This window comes from Pleurodeles waltl, chromosome 2_2, assembly GCF_031143425.1.
Source record: "Pleurodeles waltl isolate 20211129_DDA chromosome 2_2, aPleWal1.hap1.20221129, whole genome shotgun sequence".
NCBI lineage: Eukaryota > Metazoa > Chordata > Amphibia > Caudata > Salamandridae > Pleurodeles > Pleurodeles waltl.
In genome coordinates, this window is record NC_090439.1 from 497,663,895 (window position 1) to 497,682,337 (window position 18,443).

Genomic DNA, 18,443 nt, shown 5'->3' on the forward strand with positions numbered 1-18,443 from the left:
GGGTTCCCCAGAAGGAGGCCAAGAAATTAGCCAAAAAACAGTGAAAATTTCGTTTTTTTCAATAAAATGGGAAAAATGGGCTGCAGAAGAAGGCTTGTGGTTTTTTCCATGAAAAGGGCATCAAAAAAGGGTTTGCGGTGATAAAATCACCAGCTTCCCAGCTTTCAGGAACAGGCAGACTTGAATCAGAAAACCCAATTTTTCAACACAATTTTGGCATTTTACTGGGACATACCCCATTTTTACGATTTTTTGTGCTTTCAGCCTCCTTCCAGTCAGTGACAGAAATGGGCATGAAACCAACGCTGGATCCCAGAAACCGCAACATTTCTGAAAAGTAGACAAAATTCTGAATTCAGCAAGGGGTAATTTGTGTAGATCCTACAAGGGTTTCCTACAGAAAATAACAACTGAAAAAGAAACTTGAAATTGAGGTGAAAAAAACATAAATTTTTCTCTAAGTTTTACTCTGTAACTTTTTCCTGCAATGTCAGATTTTCGAAAGCAATATACCGTTACGTCTGCTGGACTCTTCTGGTTGCGGGGATATATAGGGCTTGTAGGTTCATCAAGAACTCTAGGTACCCAGAGCCAATAAATGACCTGCACCCTGCAGTGGGTTTTCATTCTATGCCGGGTATACAGCAATTCATTTGCTGAAATATAAAGAGTAAAAAATAGCTATCAAGAAAACCTTTGTATTTCCAAAATGGGCACAAGATAAGGTGTTGAGAAGCAGTGGTTATTTGCACATCTCTGAATTCCGGGGTGCCCATACTAGCATGTGAATTACAGGGCATTTCTCAAATAGACGTCTTTTTTACACACTGTCTTACATTTGGAAGGGAAAAATGTAGAGAAAGACAAGGGGCAATAACACTTGTTTTGCTATTCTATGTTCCCCCAAGTCTCCCGATAAAAATGATACCTCACTTGTGTGGGTAGGCCTAGCGCCCGCGACAGGATATGCCCCAAAACACAACATGGACACATCACAGAAAACAGAGCTGTTTTTAGCAAAGTGACTACCTTTAGATTTTGGCCTCTAGCTCAGCCGCCACCTAGGGAAACCTACCAAACCTGTGCATTTCTGAAAACTAGAGACCTAGGGGAATCCAAGATGGGGTGACTTGTGTGGCTCGGACCAGGTTCTGTTACCCAGAATCCTTTGCAAACCTCCAAATTTGGCTAAATAAAAACACATGTTCCTCACATTTCTGTGGCAGAAAGTTCTGGAATCTGAGAGGAGCCACAAATTTCCTTCCACCCAGCGTTCCCCCACGTCTCCCGATAAAAATGATACCTCACTTGTGTGGGTAGGCCTAGCGCCCGCGACAGGAAACGCCCCAAAGCGCAACGTGGACACAGCCAAATTTTTGAAGGAAAACAGAGGTGTTTTTTGCAAAGTGCCTACCTGTAGATTTTGGCCTGTAGCTCAGCCGTCACCTAGGGAAACCTACCAAACCTGTGCATTTCTGAAAACTAGAGACCTAGGGGAATCCAAGATGGGGTGACTTGTGTGGCTCGGACCAGGTTCTGTTACCCAGAATCCTTTGCAAACCTCAATTTGGCTAAATAAAAACACATGTTCCTCACATTTCTGTGGCAGAAAGTTCTGGAATCTGAGAGGAGCCACAAATTTCCTTCCACCCAGCGTTCCCCCACGTCTCCCGATAAAAATGATACCTCACTTGTGTGGGTAGGCCTAGCGCCCGCAACAGGAAACGCCCCAAAGCGCAACGTGGACACAGCCAAATTTTTGAAGGAAAACAGAGGTGTTTTTCGCAAAGTGCCTACCTGTAGATTTTGGCCTGTAGCTCAGCCGCCACCTAGGGAAACCTACCAAACCTGTGCATTTCTGAAAACTAGAGACCTAGGGGAATCCAAGATGGGGTGACTTGTGTGGCTCGGACCAGGTTCTGTTACCCAGAATCCTTTGCAAACCTCAAAATTTGGCTAAAAAAACACATGTTCCTCACATTTCTGTGGCAGAAAGTTCTGGAATCTGAGAGGAGCCACAAATTTCCTTCCACCCAGCGTTCCCCTAAGTCTCTCCATAAAAATGGTACCTCACTTGTGTGGGTAGGCCTAGCGCCCACGAAAGGAAATGGCCCAAAACACAACGTGGACACAACATATTTTTTCACAGAAAACAGAGGTGTTTTTTGCAAAGTGCCTACCTGTGGATTTTTACCTCTAGCTCAGCCGGCCCCAGGGGGGGGGGGGGAAATGCCCTAAAATAAACTTGACCCCCCATCCCCCCAAACCCCCCTGCCCAGGAGCGACCCTTGCCTACGGGGTCGCTCCCCCTGCGTGACATTGGCGCCAAAAAACAAATCCCCGGTGCCTAGTGGTTTCTGCCTCCTTGGGGCAGATTGACCTAAGATCGACCAATCTGCTCCCAAGGGCGGCAGAAATGGTCTAAATACAGTTTGCCCCCCAGGGGAGCGACCCTTGCCTGATGGGTCGCTCCCCATCTCTAAAAGAAAAAACACACAAAAAAAATTTGCCCTGGCGCCTAGAGGTTTCTGCCCCCCCCTGGTGGCAGATCGGCCTAATAATAGGCCGATCTGCCCCCAGGGGGGGCAGAAATGGCCTAAAATAAATTTGCATCCCCCACCAGGAGCGACCCTTGCCTACGGGGTCGCTCCCCCTGCGTGACATTGGTACCAAACAACAAATCCCCGGTGCCTAGTGGTTTCTGCCCCCTTGGGGGCAGATTGCCCTAAAATCGACCAATCTGCCCCCATGGGGGGCAGAAATGGTCTAAATACAGTTTGCCCCCCAGGGGAGCGACCCTTGTCTGATGGGTCGCTCCCCATCTCTAAAAAAAAAAACAAACGAACAAAAAAAAACACACACAAAAAAAAAATTGCCCTGGCGCCTACAGGTTTCTGCCCCCCCGGGGGGTCCGAAATGGCCTAAAATAAATTTGCCCCCCGAACCTCCACCTCCCCCCCGGGAGCGACCCTTGCCTACGGGGTCGCTCCCCCTGCGTGACATTGGCGCCAAAAAACAAATCCCAGGTGCCTAGCGGTTTCTGCCCCCTTGGGGCAGATTGACCTAAAATCGTCCAATCTGCCCCGAAGGGGGGCAGAAATGGTCTAAATACAGTTTGCCCCCCAGGGGAGCGACCCTTGCCTGATGGGTCGCTCCCCATCTCTAAAAAAACAAACACAAAAAGAAAAGTTGCCCTGGTGCCTAGAGGTTTCTGCCCCCCCCCCCCCCCCCCCCCCGGTGGCAGATCGGCCTAATAATAGGCCGATCTGCCCCCAGGGGGGGCAGAAATGGCCTAAAATAAATTTGCATCCCCAACCCCCACCTCCCCACCAGGAGCGACCCTTGCCTACGGGGTCGCTCCCCCTGCGTGACATTGGCACCAAAAAATGAATCCCCGGTGCCTAGTGGTTTCTGCCCCCTTGGGGGCAGATTGACCTAAAATCGACCAATCTGCCCCCATGGGGGGGCAGAAATGGTCTAAATACAGTTTGCCCCCCAGGGGAGCGACCCTTGTCTGATGGGTCGCTCCCCATCTCTAAAAAAACAAACACAAAAAGAAAATTTGCCCTGGCAACAAGAGGTTTCTGCCCCTCCTGGGGGCAGAAATGGCCTAAAATAAATTTGCCCCCATCCCCCCACCAGGAGCGACCCTTGCCTACGGGGTCGCTCCCCATGCGTGACATTGGCGACAAAAAAACAAATCCCCGGTGCCTAGTGGTTTCTGCCCCCTTGGGGCAGATTGACCTAAAATCGACCACTCTGCCCCCAAGGGGGGCAGAAATGGTCTAAATACAATTTGACCCCCAGGGGAGCGACCCTTGCCTGATAGGTCGCTCCCCATCTCTTAAAAAAAAAAAAAAACACACAAAAAAAAATTGCCCTGGGGGGCAGATCGGCCTAATACCAATAGGTGATGGGCTAAAATTATTTTGCCCCCCCCTACCCCCCCCCCCCCGGGGAGCGACACTTGCCTACAAGGTCGCGACCCTTGCCTACAAGGTCGCTCCCCTTGCGTGACGGTGCAAAAAAAAGATCCCTGGTGCATAGTGGTTACTGCCCCCCTTGGGGGCAGATTGACCTCAAATCGGCCGATCTGCCCCCAAAGCGGGCAGAAATGGCCTAAATACATTTTGCCCCTCCAGGGGAGCGACCCTTGTCCAAGGGGTCGCTCCACATCTATAAAACAAAAAAACAAAAAAATCCCTGGTGCCTAGTGGTTTCAAAATAGGCTGAAATGGCCTAAAATAACCCCCCCCCCCCCCAGGAAGCTCCCCTTGCGTGAAATTCAGCAAAAAAAAAAAACTCCCTGGTGTCTAATGGTTTCTGCCCCATCAAAATAGGCCAAGGGGGGCAGAAATGGCCTAAATATAATTTGCCCCCTAGGGGAGCGACCCTTGCCTAAGGGGTCGCTCCCCACCTAAAAAAAAAAGAAAATAAATGATCCCTGGTGCCTAGAGGTTTCTGCCCCCAGGGGGGGCAGAAAAGGCCTTCCAAAAAAATGCCCCCCCTCGGAGCGACCCTTGCCCAAGGGGTCGCTCATGTTGCGTGAAATTTGCGCAAAAAAAAAACTCCCTGGTGTCTAATGGTTTCTGCCCCCCTTGGGGGCAGATTGGCCTCATCAAAATAGGCCAATCTGCCCCCAAGGGCTCTGTGCACAGGACGTAACCATTACGTCCTGGGCACAGAAGGGGTTAAAAAAAAAAACAGTAATCTATATATTTGTTTCTCTTTTTATATATACATGCCTGATGGATCATTGGTGCTAATTATGTATGTTCCAGGGCAAGGACTCAGAGAAGCAACTAATTTTTACTGTTAGTATTGTATGATGTCTTTTTTTAATTGTTTTTATTTTTTTTATTTAATGTTTGTAATTACATGGAGTATTATGGTTGTATGCTTTGATGGTTTTATGACCGAATAAAGGTTGTGTTTGATTTGATGTGACTTGAATGACATGAAACGGACAAATATTTTAGAAAAAGTAGGTGAAGAATTTTGTAAAGTAGGATCTTGGGTTGGAGATCTAGGGAATGGAGTTGTGAAACTTTCACTGATTAGGACAGTGTGCATAATTTGTGCACTTGCATTTTACAAGGCTTACGATTTCTGGAAGACTCAAAGAGCAGAGAATAAACAGAGGAGGGAAGAGGTTGAAATGGAGGATATGAGAAATAGATATTACAAGAGAATGAAGAGAACTGAAAATTACTGCAGACCTACACCAATGCTTTATCATACTACAAGACTTTAAATTGTCTCATTGTAAATGTGACTGTCCTTTTGTGATGGCACAAATTGCCGTCAGAGGAGGCACTGATGGAGATCAAATTTTGTTAGTACATTAGTGGCATAGAAGTTAATGGTGACTTACAAACCCTAATTTAAAGGCCTAACAAATAAATTAACATGAAATGTAAAAATTTGCATGTTTGAATCATGGTGGACAATGTGGCCTCCATTCATATTTGAAATCATGTTTTAACATGAAAGATATTGTGCATTTATATTTGAGTAAACTACTGACATGAATAAAGTATAATTTTTAGAGAAACAGAGTTGAAGTATATGATGAGTGTTAAATGAACGTGAATTAATCATGCTTATATTGATTTACATCAATTTATTAACGGGAGTTACATGTGTGCAGAAAAATAAATGGAGGTTTTAGACTGTTTCTAATGTTGTGAATAAAGCTTGCAATTAAATAATTAGCTGTGCATATTTGATTCAAATAGTAAGGTGCGCCAATAGGTTTTATAAGTAATTGCGTTAATATGTATTTAGGCTTTTTTTAGCTAGAAGATTAATTTTTGCAGCAGTAAAGGAAAACTACAGATTCCTTCTGTTTCCCTCTGCCCTGAATTATTTCCTAGGTTGATGTGTTGGTGAATGTCCTATTGTATTAAAGACCAAGAAATGTTGAGATGCTAACAAGTGTACCAATATTTGTTCTAGCTGTTGAATGAGACGGGAAGCTTTATTCATTTTGTATGAGAACTGTTCAAATCATCTTGTCCGCTGTGAGAAAAAGTCCCAAAGTTGCAATCTACAAATAAATGTAATATTTTGGTGGAACTGTATGAATTCATCTAGATTACTATGCATCTTCCCTGAGAAAATTTGGAATAGTTGCAAACCTGATGAGTTTGTAGAATTCTAATTAGATATTTGTTAATGTGCGCAAGATGAGCCCACCTGGAGGACCAATCAAACTTGTGGACATTTCTAGTTAGGGAGAGACTTTTAAAAGTTTAGAGAGTCGAGTTAGCCTTTGTCGGTGCACTGGATGTGTTGCTGCTCAATCTCTCTTCTCCACACTCCTTATGATCCTTAGATGTCTTCTGAAGAACTAAAGTTATCTTCTTTAATTGCCCCACTTATTTATGCAACTCCGTACCAATATGCTCAATAAACTCTTGTAAGGAAATGCCTCATGGTTACCCCCTGACTTTTTGCCTTTGCTGATGCTAAGTTTTGATTTGAAAGTGTGCTGAGGCCTGCTAACCAGGCCCCGCACCAGTGTTCTTTCCCTAACCTGTACTTTTGTTTTTACAATTGGCACACCCTGGCATCCAGGTAACTGGTACCCCTGGTACCAAGGGCCCTGATGCCAGGGAAGGTCTCTAAGGGCTGCAGCATGTCTTATGCCACCCTGGGGACCCCTCACTCAGCACAGACACACTGCTTGCCAGCTTGTGTATGCTGGTGAGGACAAAACGAGTAAGTCGACATGGCACTCCCCTCAGGGTGCCATGCCAACCTCACACTGCCTATGCAGTATAGATAAGTCGCCCCTCTAGCAGGCCTTACAGCCCTAAGGCAGGGTGCACTATACCATAGGTGAGGGCACCAGTGCATGAGCACTGTGCCCCTACAGTGTCTAAGTAAAACCATAGACATTGTAAGTGCAGGCTAGCCATAAGAGTATATGGTCTGGGAGTCTGTCATACACGAACTCCACAGCACCATAATAGCTACACTGAAAACTGGGAAGTTTGGTATCAAACTTCTCAGCACAATAAATGCACACTGATGCCAGTGTACATTTTATTGTAACCTACACCCCAGAGGGCACCATAGAGGTGCCCCCTGAAACCTTAACCAACTACCCGTGTAGGCTGACTGGCTTTAGCAGCCTGCCACACTCGAGACATGTTGCTGGCCACATGGGGAGAGTGCCTTTGTCACTCTATGGCTAGTAACAAAGCCTGTACTGGGTGGAGATGCTTATCACTTCCCCCTTGCAGGAACTGTAACACCTGGCGGTGAGCCTCAAAGGCTCACCCCCTTTGTTACAGCACCCCAGGGCATTCCAGCTAGTGGAGTTGCCCGCCCCCTCCGGCCACGGCCCCACTTTTGGCGGCAAGGCTGGAGGAGACAATGAGAAAAACAAGGTGGAGTCACTGGCCAGTCAGGACAACCCCTAAGGCAACCTGAGCTGAGGTGACTCTGACTTTTAGAAATCCTCCATCTTGCAGATGGAGGATTCCCCCAATAGGGCTAGGAATGTGACCTCCTCCCCTTGGGAGGAGGCACAAAGAGGGTGTAGCCACCCTCAGGGCTAGTAGCCATTGGCTACTGCCCTCCCAGACCTAAACACACCCCTAAATTCTGTATTTAGGGGCTCCCCTGAACCTAGGAACTCAGATTCCTGCAACCTAAGAAGAAGAGGACTGCTAAGCTGAAAAACCCTGCAGAGAAGACGGAGACACCAACTGCTTTGGCCCCAGCTCTACCGGCCTGTCTCCCTCCCTTCTAAAGACACTGCTCCAGCGACGCTTTCCCCAGGGACCAGCAACCTCTGAGGATTCAGAGGACTGCCCTGCTCTAGAAGGACCAAGAACTCCCGAGGACAGCGGCTCTGTTCAACCAAGACTGCAACTTTGTTTCAAAAGGAGCAACGTTAAAACAACTGCTTCTCCCACCGGAAGCGTGAGACTTGCTACTCTGCATCCGACGCCCCCGGCTCGACTTGTGGAGAACAAACACTTCAGGGAGGACTCCCCGGCGACTGCGAGACCGTGAGTAGCCAGAGTTGCCCCCCCTGAGCCCCCACAGCGATGCCTGCAGAGGGAATCCCGAGGCTCCCCCTGACCGCGACTGCCTGTCTCCCAGATCACGACGCCTGGTAAAGACTCTGCACCCGCAACCCCCAGGACCTGAAGGATCGGAACTCCAGTGCAGGAGTGACCCCCAGGAGGCCCTCTCCCTTGCCCAGGTGGTGGCTACCCCGAGGAGCCCCCCCATTGCCTGCCTGCATCGCGGAAGAGACACCTTGGTCTCCCTTTGATTTCAACTACAAACCCGATGTGTGTTTGCACACTGCACCCAGCCGCCCCCGTGCTGCTGAGGGTGTACTTTCTGTGCTGACTTGTGTCCCCCCTGTGCCCTACAAAACCCCTCTGGTCTGCCCTCCGAAGACGCGGGTACTTGCCTGCTGGCAGACTGGAACCGGGGCACCCCCTTCTCCATTGAAGCCTATGCGTTTTGGGCACCACTTTGACCTCTGCACCTGACCAGCCCTGAGCTGCTGGTGTGGTAACTTTGGGGTTGCTCTGAACCCCCAACGGTGGGCTACCTTGGACCCAAACTTGAACCCCGTAGGTGGTTTACTTACCTGCAAAAACTAGCTAACTCTTACTCCCCCCAGGAACTGTTGAAAATTGCACTGTCTAGTTTTAAAATAGCTATATGTGATTTATGTGAAGACTGTATATGCTATTTTGATTATTCAAAGTTCCTAAAGTACCTACCTGCAATACCTTTCATTTAAAGTATTACATGTAAAATTTGAACCTGTGGTTCTTAAAATAAACTAAGAAAATATATTTTTCTATACAAAAACCTATGGGCCTGGAATTGTCTCTGAGTGTGTGTTCCTCATTTATTGCCTGTGTATGTACAACAAATGCTTAACACTACTCCTTTGAAAAGCCTACTGCTCGACCACACTACCACAAAATAGAGCATTAGTATTATCTCTTTTTGCCACTATCTTACCTCTAAGGGGAACCCTTCGACTCTGTGCATACTATTCCTTACTTTGAAATAGTGCATACAGAGCCAACTTCCTACAACTCTGAACTACTGACCTGCCCTATGTGCAGCTTGTGCTCTGCACTGTCCTGACGCTGCTGTCTACTGATGCTGCAAAACTGTGAACGTTCTGCCTGATGAAACTTTCCTGTCTGTTGTCCCACGAGAAGAGGTATAATCTGTAATGTTGTTTCTTGTTTCCTTTTCTGTCTAGAAAATGACACTAGTGTATTTTTATAGCGAGTTACCCTAGTTAGATTTTTCCAAATTATTTTTGCCTTTTCTTTTGTTTTGCCAGCATGCTAGCCCGCTCCTGCACATGCAAGTCCACATTAGTATTAGCGATAAGGGTGGCCCAGCCCTAAAACTAATTATTAACTGCATTTTGATGAATTACTGATGTCACCATCATATGCTTTGAAATCTGACAATACTGTGCATATTATAGTTTTGTTAATTTGTGTTATTCTATTGGAGTGTTTAACAGTATTGATGTTAGGTAGGATTAATCTCTTTAGACATTTCGGTCAGCCTATGGTTTTTATGTATGTTTATAACTTAGTTTTGTGCACCATTTATGTTACATTAGCATTGTGGTTATAATAAAGCTTTGAAACTTTATTCAGTTTGGAGTTTATTTGTCAAATTGATTATGGTGTTTAAAAGTGTTTGTTTTTCACGTTATTGATCTGTGATAAATGAATCCAATTACCACACTCCTTACTGAGTCTAAAGATCCACTCAGCTTCTAATGGTGGGATAAGTTATGATGTCTCACCAGAGTGCTTGCAGTTTCTGAACCAGAGTCAGCAAGAAGACCTCCGCCGGCGCTCCAGCACTACCAATGCATTGACTTCAAGGTTAGCTTTCAAGGTGACCACTACTGGAAGCCCTTCTGCACCTGGACACACCAGGGTAGGTAAACCCGAACTGTTGGTGGTTTGTTGGACCTTGGCCTTGCTTACCTTAAGTCCAGAAGAACAGTCCTCAAAGTCATTTGCAAGCAACTCCTATGAAGTGTATTCCCCATAGAACAACATTACTGCGTTTGAGGCTCATGACTCAAGTTTGACAGCTGTAATTACTGTACCTTTAAAAATAGCTAACTCAAAAAGTACCCTACTAATCTTGAAGATCTTGGTGTCTAACTTAATATAAAATTCTGTTATTTTTCTAAATTGGTCTCCGGTTTCTTCTTGTGTATGTCCCATTGATTGAGTCTGAGTCTGTGAATCAAATGCTCAACAGTACTCTCTGATTAGCCTGAACTGCTGACCCACACTACCACAAATAGAGCATTTGGGATTATTTAAAACCTATGAGCCAGTAAGGGTTGACTGGACTATCTGCAAGTTGTATCCCTACATTGGTACACTACATAGTTAGCCAACTTCCTACAGTTTGTGGCTGGCAAATCAAAAGTTTCCTGCAGATGAGAAAGGGGCCTGGTTACGTATGCATAGAAAATTATCTCAATATCCTTACTTATCAACGTCATAATTGTGTATAGGGCCATTCTTCCCAGTTGACAGCCTAGTGTTGTTAGTGAGAGGTGCTTTTCTGTCTGATAAAAGTTGAACAGAATGTTTGTGGTGAAATCAGATACCTTTTATATAGAAGAACAATTGTATGTGTGTTGACTTCCCTAAAGAAAGCGTCAATTTGACAGTAGACTTGATACTTTCAGGTTTATACCATGTGGGATGTTAAGCAATGAGATCTCTGCTGGAGATTTGGAATACATTGCTAGATGTAAATGTTACATCAACACTGCTACTAAACTAATGATTAGTCACAAAGACAAATGTTTCAGCAAGTTTAAGTTACGAAACGTTTTCTTGAAAGTAAAAAAATATTGCACTTAAACTGGGTGACCCCTGTATGTTCTGCTGATCAAATGTGGTTTTCTTGCTTGCTGTGTTCAAGGTATTGTTTCTGCCTCTTTCCTAAGTCATAGCACCAAGATGTCTTTAGATGAAAGTGCATTTGAGAAGTCTCTCTCAATCCTTCTGGATATACGGTCTAGAGGTCTTCTGTAGGTCCCTTTATTTGTTATTGGTCCAACCTAGTAGTTAAACCTGTGATCCTGGGCAGTTAAGGATTGTAGAAAGCTGGCCCTGGTATGAGAGTACTGTGTAAAGGGTCCAGGGGTTCCCCAGTGAGTGGTTGGGCTTGGTATGCATTCCCAAAGTACTCTATGCACACCAAATTATAAAAATACCAATGATCTTTAAATATGTTTAGTCATCAGAGAAAAATCATTCAGGTAAGTACGATTTTAAATACAAATTCTTTTCACTTCAAAAAGTGAACACAGTGCAATTTCTGAGTTCTGCAATGTCTTCCAATGACAGGAAGAACAAATTCTGCAAACAGATAGGGTACAGTGACTTACAGGACCAAGCTCCAAGGCTTAAGGTGAGTAGTGGGCAGGGTCCAAGGCAGCACCCACAGTACACCTTCGGAGGCAGAGGGGCAGCCAGTTGCAGAGTGCAAGAGTGTCGGGTTCCCAATGCGTTCCTATGGGGATCAGTCACTAAGAAAAGAGGCTGCATGCTCTGGCCAGGAGGTCAGTCGGGCTGAACCAACAGAGGGGGCTTAGGCCTCACAATGCTTAGACAAGGCACCTTTGATCCTCTTCTCCATTACTCAAGGGTGATGGGTACAGAGGTGTCTCTAGGTGTCTGACATGGTGGGGGGTGGGTTGGGGCCTGCGTGCAGAGGCTAAAGGTGTCGTCGGGGAGCCTAGGAGGGGTAAAACCACAATGGACTTGCATTCTGGACAGCTGGGGAACCTTGTTGGAACCAGTGGTCCTCTTCAACTCTGGTCAGAGACAGGGGTGCAGTGGTGACTACAGGTGTTAGATTTTGGTGGTTCTAGAGGCTTCCGAGTCCCTTATTTTGGTGATTGTTGGAGAATAGGTCTGCTGTTCACAGGAGGTCTTGAGTCCTTATCAAAGGCAGGCAGTCCTCCCGGGTTTATGGAGTCACAGCTGCAGGACGAGTTAACTTTGGTGCAGGTTTCGATAAGGGATGCAGACAGGCTGGTGAGGTTGGTAACAGGTCAGCTGCTTCTTTTCTCCTCTTCTGCTTTTGTGGCTCTTCAGTGTCCTTGGTTTTCTTAGGTCATCACGATCTGCTTCACTGGTGCCAGGGGCTCTGCTAAATACTGAATTTAGAGGTGTTAGGGGTGTGTAGAATAGTAGCCATTGGGCTACTGACCCTTGGGATCACTAAGCCCCCTATATGACCACTTCCTTTGAGAAGTGGGCATAACCCTGTCCCAGAATTTCTAGGTAGGCCATCTCAAAGATGGCTAGCTCTTAAAAATTGTGTGAACCTCACAGTAAACCACTGTAGGGGTGGTGCTAGCCTTGAGGTGGTACACCTACCTGACTAGCTAATTGTTTAACCCTCCCAGGTGCCAAATGGGCTCTGGATAATGACAGGGTAGTTGGGAGGGGGGGGGCTTGTGGAGGGGATGCGGTGTGCTGGGGATGGGGGAGTGAGCTGGGGGAATGGTATCTTGGGTGGCAGGCTGTCGGAAACCAGTCAGTGAGCACACCAGAGGTTGGTAGGGTTTCAGTGGGTGCCCGCTGAGTGCATGTATTGGTAAACCCAACAGTGGCATCAGCTTGGGTTCACCAATGCAAGATGTTTGATACCAAACATCCCTATCTTCAGTGAAGCCATCATGTTGTTAGGGAACTTGACCAGTGTCCAACACATGCATTTAAAATGGCTTCCTTGATCACTTACTATGTTTGAGAATTGACCGAGACATGCAAGGGGTATATTTGCTTGTGCAGCTATGCCCTCACATGTAATATAATGCACCCTGCCTTAGGGCTGTGAGGCCTGCTAGAGGAGTGCCTTACATATTTTGCATGCAGTGTTACGAGGCATGGCACATAGGCTGTGTGCCATGTCATGTTTTCACTTTTGTCTGCACCAAGACACGCAGCCTGCAATGGCAGCCTGTCATGTGCTTGGTGAAGTGTCCTTGCAGCCCTTAGGGCCTTTGTTTAGTACCTCAGGCCCTAGGTACCAGAAGGCCCATTTACTAGGGACTCGCAGAGGGTGCTAAAGGATTTGCTAGTTGGGGAGACAACTATGCAGTTTTGGGGAAAAGCTCTGGCATTAGGGACTAGGTTAACAGAAACCCAGTGCACTTACAGTCAAAATCACATCATGTACAGGCAAAAAGGGTCGGGGAAGGGTAACCATGTCAGAGAGTCACTTTCCTAAAAGGGTTTTGTGCCAGACTCCACTTTCAAAGAGTAGGGAAGTTTTTCTGAACGACTGCCACATTGTCGTCCTTGTCTTCTTTTACCACACATTGCTGTGTGTGTCATTGATGTTCTTTAGAATCTTCTCTATGCAGTACTGCTTTTTTGTTGGCTGACGTCAATTCCTTTCTTTCTGCGCCATCAGACTTGGACCCGAAGCTACTGCTCATCTCTCAGAGACCCGTTTACCTCATTAAAAATATTTAAAATCTAGTGTGCAAGAGAAATCCCCAGAACATCAGGTTTTAAATTTTGTAAAGACTGTTACAAGCAAATGTCGTGATAGAGCTTCACCACCTTTGCCTGTGGTGCCTGGGTCGAGCCATATCTCTAAAGCCTGCAGTGATTGCACATTGATGAACCTGAAGGCCATACAAGACGGCAAGGCAAAACTCCTATGCCAAGCAACTAAATACTCCATTACTAGACTGGTCCAATGTGAAGGGTAGGTCTCAGTTCCATTCACAGTCCAAAAGTTGCAGGATTCATCACATCCTTCAGAAAAAAACAGAAAAAACCCACAAAAAATCCAAGCAAGACTCTATCCCAGCACAACTGAGTTTTTGGGGATGTCTGCAACACCAAAGCAGATCGAAAAGAATGGTCACTTCACTGTCTCTGGGCTTATTATTAGCCCACCTCGTCAGCTGCGCTAGCCTTACTGGTTTCTTCTGCGACTTCTGCAGAGGTACCCCATACCATCAGCCAATTTAACCTCAGCAGGGTGTACAGTAGTCTGGTATCTGAAACTTCCATCACCCCAAGGTCAGGGCAAGCAAGCTACTCAGTTTATTGCTGCCTCCTCCCCTAAACCCCATCTGCCAAACTCTTTTAATGCCCCCCCCCCCCCCCCCCACCCCCATCAGTGGAGTACAGCCATCCAGTTGGAGGCAGGATCCAACAATACTTACCAAGTTGGTAGATCACCACGTTGGACTGGTGGGTCCAGTAGTTATTCCAGAAGAAGTACACATTACCTTTCCTTGCCACTCTGATGCACCTTCCACCCTTCCCAGAGCAACTGACTGAGGACCATCTATTTGTCTTACGGCAGGAGAGAGCATGTGCCGGACGTAGGTCGTGGTTGTTATTCCTGCTGCTTTCTGGTGCTGAAGGATTGAGGTCTTAGCCCTATTTCAGACCAATGCTATCTCCATTCCATCCGGATGGAAGTAAACATTCAAGATGCTCACTCTTGCCTGGTCTTGGCTGCCCTAGACCCTGGAGACTGGATGGTGGTGTTGGACATGCAGCACACCCATTTCCATATACCAGTCCTGCAGGCCCATTGGCGCTACCTGAGGTTCAAGGTGGGATAAGAGCAAGAACATTTTCAGTTCTCTGTGCTCCCTTTGGTCACACCAGTGCCCTTCGGGTGTTCCCAAACGTGATAGCGGTGGTAACAGCACACCTTGGGAGGTTAGAGGTTCCAGTCTTTATCCTGCCTTGATGACTGGCAATTGAAGGCAGGCTCACCCCAGGCAGTCGTCAGCCACCTCCTGACTATGATGAAGCTTCTGTCATCTTTGGCATTCACTATCAGCATGCCAAAGTCATACATGACGCCTTCTCAGACACTTCCCTTCATTGGAGTCACCCTAGACACAGTACAGTTTTGTGTCTTTTCCCCAGAAATGAGAATCCAGGATATTAAGGCCATGATCCCGAGCTTTCAGCCTTTGTCCTGGATTCCTGTGAGGTTGACTCTGCGGTTACTTATCCTGTTTGCCTCCTGCTTTCTGCTGGTCAAGCACACTAGAGGCATATGCGGGCCTTGCAGTCCGATCTGAAGTCTGAGTGGGCCCAACATTGAAAGGACCTCTCCGACCACGTCCAGATCGTGGAGGAGACAGCGAGAGATCTGCAGTGTGGTTACTGGACCACAATTGGGTCCGTGCCAGACTCCTCTCACTTTCCCACCGAGAGTTGACAGTGGTGACAGTTGCCCTTCTTCTGGGTTGTATAGCCATCTGTGGGAGGTCTCGATCAGAGACCCCTGCTCTCTGGCAGAAGCAAGGCTTCAGATGAACCTCCTAAGCTGAGAGCCAGCCACTTGGCGTTGAAGACCCTCCTTCCACCAGAGGGTGTCTACTGCAGGTGCTCATGGACTACTCCAGGACAAACCAGCTCAGCTGCTGCTACCTAGTGGATCACAAGTGGCAGTGGCCCTCTCTTCTGTGAATGGGGAGAACCTTGGCACAATCTATTCTCCACCACTGAGAATTTGCAATGTCAGTAGTTCTGCGAGTTGGAGTTTCCATGGCACCTATCCCTAGGGAACGCGTTCGGCCTGAAGTGTAACTCTGGATTCTTGCATGCCTTCCTGCCAATATTATCTGCCCTGAGTTGTGCAGATGATCAGGAAAAACCAGGTCCAAGTCCTCCTAGTGGCCCTGAATTGGGCACTGAAAGTATGGTACCCAGAATTCTTGGGCTTGAGCACCTGTCCACTGTTCTGGTTACCTCTCCTGCAGGTTCTGTGCAACAGTAGGGCAGTTTTCTGTTCTCGGCCCTTCACAATCTCTACCTTCATGCATGGACATTGAGCTGTGACAGCTGAACACGTTCCATTTTCCACCAGAGGTGGTTGATGCGATCTTGGCAGCCAGGCATCCCTGACAAAAACTGTATGGTCCTTTGATTAGAATAAGTTTGTTCTTTTGTGCGACATGCCCCAGATTGACCCCATGCTGGCCAAGTCATGACACTCTGTTTGTTTGGTCTCTTGTTCAGTAAGACTTTGCTTTGGGTACAGTTAAAGGGTATCTTTCAGCCTTTTTACTGCTGCCGGACCAACACTCCTTCTTTAAGCCCTAGATTGTGATGCATTTTTTGAAAGATCTCTAATACTGGTGTCCTGTCTCTCCTTTCAACATGCCTTAGTGGTACCTTACCTTGGTCCTCATATATTTGATGTGCACTCCCCTTTTGCCCCTTCACAGCTGTCTCTGGCTTCTCCTCACTCTCAAAATAGTTATCCTTGTCACACCACCTCAGCATGGCAAGTGAGTAAGCTTCAGGCTCTGTATTAATTTGATATTCACCACTTTTTGCCCAGGTTCTGTGGGTACTATTATCCTTTATACCAAAAGTTGTGACGTTCCACATTGGCCACACTATCTCCTGCCGGTGTTCTATGCTCCGGCATACCCCTCTGAGGAGGAGAGACTCAATGGCTTGGACCACAGAAGTGTGCTGTGCTTTTACATAGGTCATACCAAAGAACACCAGGTAGACAACCAGCTCTTTATGGGGGTTCGCTGGGGCAAAAAAGGCTAGGCAATGCAGACGAGGTCCATCTCCAGTTGGATCGTAGTGTGCATCAAGATCTGCTACGCATTGGCTAAAAAGCAATCTCCAGAAGGTCTGCAAGCCCATTCTACCGGGGCCAAAGCTGCTACCACTGTATTTGCACATGGAGTTCCTGTCCTGCACTTGCAGACGGCTATTTGGGCATTGCTCCATATGTTCATGAAGCAGTACTGTCTGGACAGCCAGGTTCGCTGAGAGGGCCATTTCCTCTACTTGGTCCTACACAGCATTTTTGCTTGAGCCAATTCATAGACCCACCTCGTGATGGGTTTTGCTCTGGTATCTGTTCAGAAGTTGAGGAATCAACTTTTAGAAGTCTCTGTCAGACAAACCGGTTACCTACCTTTGGGAACATTCTTTCTGGTAGAATCAATTTATCTGCAAGATTTCTCACTGACCCTCCCCTTCTCCCTGTTCTGTGAGTTGGGCTCTGTCCATTAATAAGATCCCAAGTCTAGAAGTTTGCACATTGGTCAAAAACTATTTGCTATTGGTGGCTCGGTGTCTGGTGGCGTGGGCAGTCTTGAAAGCAACTGACGTCTGCTTGTAGGAGTGGTGCCAATTTGGGCTCTGTGTGCGGTTTCTAGAGCGGAACTGCGTCCTGAAAAGTTTCTAGATCCATTCAGACACCTGTGGAAAATTCAATAGGTGAGCAATCTACGGTTTGATGGTATCTAACAGAAAGAGTGTTACCAAAGGTAAGTAACTTTGTTCTTCTGTACCCTAATGCCCCCACCCCATCTGTTTCTCTACCCCTCTCTATATTCTAGTGTCTCGGCACATTTATACAATAGTGCTTCAACCACTTCTTATACCCTGTTACCCTTAGACTCTTCATGACACCCTTTTACAGCTACCTCTGAAGTTACCAAAGTACATATACTCCTACTTATACCCCAAACCTTACCTATACCCTACTCTGTTTAGCCCTGCTTGTACTCTTAACCCTGCAATTACTTGTGTCTCTTCCTAAAAACACTATATTTTCTCCCTATGCCTGCCCTTTAATCCCAAGCCTTTTTCTCATAATCGTTTTTCCATCTGCCATTTTCTTTGTTTAGTTTGTGCTTCTAAATTACTTGCATCTTTTTTTGGTGGAAAGTGGTTTACTTATTTGGACACGTTCCAAAATGCAGTTTCTCCAACCTGGGGAGTCAGTCTGGTGGTCTTCATTTTGGATTTTCTCTTTAATGAAGAAAAGCGATGACGGATGATAAATCTATATTTCTTTTGGGAAGGCATTCAATTGAAGGCTTAACGGGGACAGCCATGTAATATCATTGCATCCCTCCTCTTCCTGCCCCTTTGCAACAGTAAGTGGTTCCTTTGCTGCATACATTATTCTTGCAGAAATACCAATTTTGTTGGGTAGCATGAAAGCAGGGTAGGAGAATCTTAAGGCTTCACAATGAAAAGGTGGTTTGCCCAAAGCTGAATTAATTACCGTAAACTAAACTGTCTGAGATCGTTTCATTTTTTTTTTTTGTTGTTGTACGATTGCTGATGGAATACTGATGTGAAGATAGTATAGCATTCTCATTGGTGATTCCCATAGTAAGTGCAGCATCCTCATTAACCATACAGTATACTCAAAAGTCTGCATGTGGTGATTTACTTTCTTACTTAGGTAAGATGATAGTAACAAAGCATGAGTACCACATTAAGGTTGTGCTGTATTTTCTGCATTTAAATGTTAATTTTTAATGATCAGAAAAAATACATGTTTTGAGTGGTTTTATTAAGTGTCACTGTTTTTTGTTACTTTGCTTACCTTTTGGAAATTAGATGTCCAGTGAAGGAAGC

At 46.3% G+C, this 18,443-nt stretch overlaps 1 protein-coding gene across 2 annotated transcripts in view; it reads left to right on the forward strand.

The window, feature by feature from the left end:
* THOC1 (THO complex subunit 1) overlaps positions 1 to 18,443 on the forward strand; it is a 467,835-nt gene that overhangs the window by 83,615 nt on the left and 365,777 nt on the right. The gene's annotated exons all lie outside the window — the stretch shown is intronic.